We start from the raw sequence: 4996 nt of genomic DNA on the forward strand, positions 1-4996 counted from the left end.
TATATATGTATATATATATGTATATGTATATGCATATGTGTATATATATGTATATATATATATGTGTGTGTGTGTGTGTGTTATATAGATAGATAGATAGATATATAGATATTATAAACACATGTAAGTAGGGGAAGAAAAAGAAAAGGAACGAACAATTAAAAAAAAAGAAAGAAATTAAGGTGGTATTTCTGTTTTAATGATCCTTATGGTTATGGTACCACAAGTGCATGATTATTCTCCACTACGCTCTACTAACGTGTTTTTTCAGCGGCTTACTGAGTCTCTTCTATCAGAAGAATTGTAATTTCTGTCTATATTACATGTAATTTCATTTTTGTGTATGTAGTAAAAATGCGTTGCATGTAACATTAAAAAGAACACTCTATTCGGACAAACATGCAATGGTTCTAATATCATAAGGAAAAAAAAACTCAATTCAATTTAGGTAGACTTGCTCTGTTCATTTTCGAAGATATGAAGCACAAACTACGATCAATTTACCTTTTCCCGTCCCCATCCTTATGGTCACGGGTCATTTTTTATTTTATTTTGTTGTTGTTGAAGGGTACAGGTTTGGAATATTTTAAAATCCTTAAGTTAAATTTATTTATTTATTACCCAATCAGCATCATGTTGACTGGGTTCTGTTTCCCAGCAGTTTATTTCTTTCTTTCTTTCTCTATCTTTCTTTCTCTCTTTCTCTCTTTCTTTCTTTCTTTCTTTCTTTCTTTCTTTCTCTCTCTCTTTCTCTCTTTCATTAGGGTCAAAAAACCAAAAATCCTATAAAAGACTACTTGTCTCACAAATAAAGTAGCACAGTCTCCTTTGCACATATACATTGGCATAAGGCGGAGTCTATATGGTGTTAAGGAATAAGGGGGTCAAAGGTCATTAAGGGGTAATTTTTATCTTTTTTCTAGTAACATTTCAAAACGCTACTAGTGCCAAACGGATTTGCCGATTTCAACCAAATCTGGTCAGTATAATTGGTGACACCTCTTATACATAGGGGTCATTAGGGTAAAAAACTTTCAAAAAAATGAATAAAAGACTTCTGTCACAAATAAAATAGCAGTCTTGTCCTGGGCACATATGTATTGGCTTAAGGTAGGGTCTTTATAGTGTTTAGTGATTTACGGTCAAAGGTCATTTAAGGGTTAATCTTTTGTTCTCTCTAGTAACATTTCAAAATGCTACTAATGGCAAACCATTGGACCGAATTCAATCAAATTTGATCATTAAGAACAAGTGACACCTCCTACACCCCTGTCTGGCATCAGTGGTTACATAGGGGGTCCATCGGGGTCAAATTTTCAAAATAGCCAAATTGAGCTCGAATTTACCAGGAATGATCCTTAGGACCTTCTAAACATGAAAAAATACTCTTCGCCTATAGGTCAAAATTTACAAAGGTCATTTTGGTGAAAATCATCAAATTTTGCTAGTGACTAACGATTGGACCAATTGCATTAGACAGACTCCTACCAAACATGGGATGTTCACAGCTTGAGCTCAAAAGTCACAGTGGTTATTTTAGGGTCAACTCCTGAAAAATGGCTGGGTTCATGTTTTAATGAACAGGTAAAAGTTCATATGTCAAAGGTCAGTCTTTTCCATATTTTTTAATGTTCAAATTCATTATTAATGATACTTAGGACCAGCATTCTAAATGTTTTAATATGCTCTTAATGTCAATTAAGGTCGAAAGTCACAAAGATTTCATAAAATCATATTTGCAATATTAAAAATACACTTTTAAAACAAATAAGAACACATTTTATAAGAACAGAGGCTGAAATTGCTTAAAAATTAAAAACAAAATAAGAACAAATTAAGGCTGAGGTAAAATATTTCTAAAACTGTACACTTAAAAAAAAATAAAATAAAAAAAATAAAATAAAAAAAAAATAAATAAAGTTAACTTAAAATACAAAAAACGCGAGAGGATATAATAAAGTTTGAGAGAATAATTGGTATACTGTACTGTATGTTCTGAAGTGCCGTTCGATTTGGGGTTGCTACAATCATTAGTTGTTACAATACAAACAATCCAACAAAGGAAATGCACTATCAATTTCCTTAAAATCCAAAAAGAAGGAGGATTTGGGATGCTATTTAAAATTTGCTGGAGATTGAAAAATTAACTGTTAACTGTGTATGAACATAGAATGGTACATGTCGGACTGGTATAGGACTACGGAGGGCCTATATTTTAGTGTACTGTAGTTTATGTGCTATCATTTTTGTTTTGCTGTTGTAAAGCGCATAGAGAAGATATGCGCTGTATAAGTAAATAATAATAATAATAATAATAATAATAATAATAATAATAATAATAATAATGAGAAACAAAACATGTTTTAATAACGTATATACAATGCAAAGCCAATTGATCACAAAATCAGAAGCATGATCTCATAACATGAACAACCCAACTTTTATTGATGAAAACTGTCAGGCCCCATTGAAAGAAACTATGGTACTATAGTTTAGGTTATATATGTTTTTAATTAAAATGTCGGGCCCCTCGTTATATTTTTTAAAACTACAATGTCGGGGCCCTCGTGCCTGGGGGCCCTGGCGCTCCACCACCTGTCAGTGCCCGAGCGTGACACCACTGATTGTAACAACTCCTGATTGTAGCAACCCCAAATCGAACGGCACTTCAGAATTGTATACCAATTTAATCTCGCAAACTTCATATCCTATCGCGTTGTTTGTGTTTTAAGTTAACTTAATTTTTTTTGAAGTGTTTTTTTGAATATTTTAAAATCCTTAAGTTAAATTTTTTTTTAAAGTTTTTTTTTAAATTTTGAATGAAAAATAAATGGGATCGTTAATTTCGAGATGATGTACACAAGTCCACTCCTGCTGCGAAGTTTACTCCTAGCTAGCCTGTTGTGCATAGGCTAACTGGCCTCTACCGAGTCTGAGCTTTGATATGACCTTTCTCTAGGCCTAGAGACAGTCGTGATGCGTTCAGTTCAAGTTTTCCCCCACCAGGACTCTAACCGTGCATGCGCCACCCATTGTCGCAAGAATAGCATTGGGGGCTATTTTCACAACTCCTCGTAAAAATAGCCACAGCGTATTTTTTATTTTGGTCTTAATTTAATAGGCCTAAGGCTACACTGTAGGTATAATTGAGTTTTATTTATTTTAAATATTGTTTTATATAGGCCTTTTATTTGTGAGACAAGTTTATTACTTCTAGTCATGATCTCAATCATGGTGATTTATTATTTGTATTGTATTGTGTTCTATTATTATTTCCATCATTGATTGAATAAATGTCATTTGAATTTGAGAATTTGAATTGTATAGATGGATAGCATTTGCCACAAAAAAGTATCGAAATCTATTATTTTTGCACTCAGTGCTGTAAGTCTAATTCCAGACATCATGAAAATAAACAAATTATAAAGTGGAAGCGACTGGTCTTTAAATATTTTGCATAACATATATCTAACACTTTTGATCACCATGTCGTTGGCATATTTCATAATCTTAACATTTAGTTGTGAAATCAGCAAGGAAGAGGAGGCTATTTTAAGAAACAATTCTTTTTTGTAATAAAAGTCTTAATCTAGTTGTTTACACTAACACTGAGTAAACTGACCCGAAATTTATCAAGCGGAGGTAATCAAACTTAAACAATGCAGGTACATCAGCGACCTTTTAAAGTTATATAATACATTGTACGCTTTGATAAACTGAAAAAGTATATTGTAGTCTAAAATGATAATGTGGTCTTAGTAATACGAGGTATCGGGACCCTCCAGTTTTCCTCCCATCGTTGTGTTGTAGTATTCGTGCATCTGCCAGGCCTGTACACGGTTTTCCTCCATCTGCGGTCCCCAATCAGCTCTGGGCCTGCTCATTGCCCTCCAACGCTACAAAAATAAATAACGATATTAGATCTACAAATTTAGAGCAAGCTATTTGAACTTAGCAATCAATACCATATGAGAATTTTCTTGGATAATAAGAAATATTATTAATAGGCCTGTTATCATTAGCTGAAAAATGAATTATCGTATGAAGTATGGTGTTCATGAATGTATGTTTGGATTTCTTTTATTGTTTTAGAATAATCAAACAGAATAGCTGGATATGCCTGAGTGGTAATTCTAATGTTCGTGTGGATAAGCATATAGAAAGCTTTTGATTTTCTACTCCTCATCTCAGTGACCATTTTGCGCAACGCAGATTCCATCCAAACATGCAAATAGAATTCTGACGATTAATATAACTCAGCGTCTTCCCATGCGCAATGAACTCGCAAAATCAAAAACTAAATAACAGCAATAAGTGAAAAAGAAAGTGTATGGAAATATTATATACAGAATATGGTTGCAGATATAGTGTGTAGACCTATGTATATCAGAATATAGGTAAGAATGGCCCCGGAAAAAATGGCCCCGGAAAAATGGCCCCGGTAAAAATGGCCCCAGTCAAAATGGCCCCAAATGAACAAGTAGGTAAAAATGGCCCCAACGAAAAAATTCAGTAATAGAAATGATTTTTTTTTTTAAATCTTCAAATATTTAAGTACTGTAATAAGCAAGAATTGAATCAATAACAAATACAGTTACACAACAGATGCAAATAATGTACTGAGAGATTATCAGAAAACAACGGCCATTGAACATTTTTTGATAGTTGAAAAAAGTTTTAAAAACGTTATTCCACTAACAAAGTAGAGGAATGACATACATACAGTACCTCAACTACCAAAATATGCAACTCATAGATAACCACAAAATTCACTTTTGTTAATTATCAAATGAAATAACTTTACATGTTATAAGCAGTGCAAATAAACAGTAGTTAAAGCATGTGGATCAATTGTTTGTTTGAATGACAAGTTCATGTATGGGAAAAGGGAGGCTTACTTTACTTCAACAAATGTTCTGCTTAGAGTTACTTCAAAGAAGTATTTGTTAATCAAATATTGTTTTTAAAGTAAACTGAATAATTAGGAATACATTTA

This window comes from Anneissia japonica, unplaced genomic scaffold (genome assembly GCF_011630105.1).
Source record: "Anneissia japonica isolate Jap-2015-1 unplaced genomic scaffold, ASM1163010v1 scaffold288266_len82443_cov100, whole genome shotgun sequence".
In the NCBI taxonomy this organism is placed as follows: Eukaryota; Metazoa; Echinodermata; class Crinoidea; order Comatulida; family Comatulidae; genus Anneissia; species Anneissia japonica.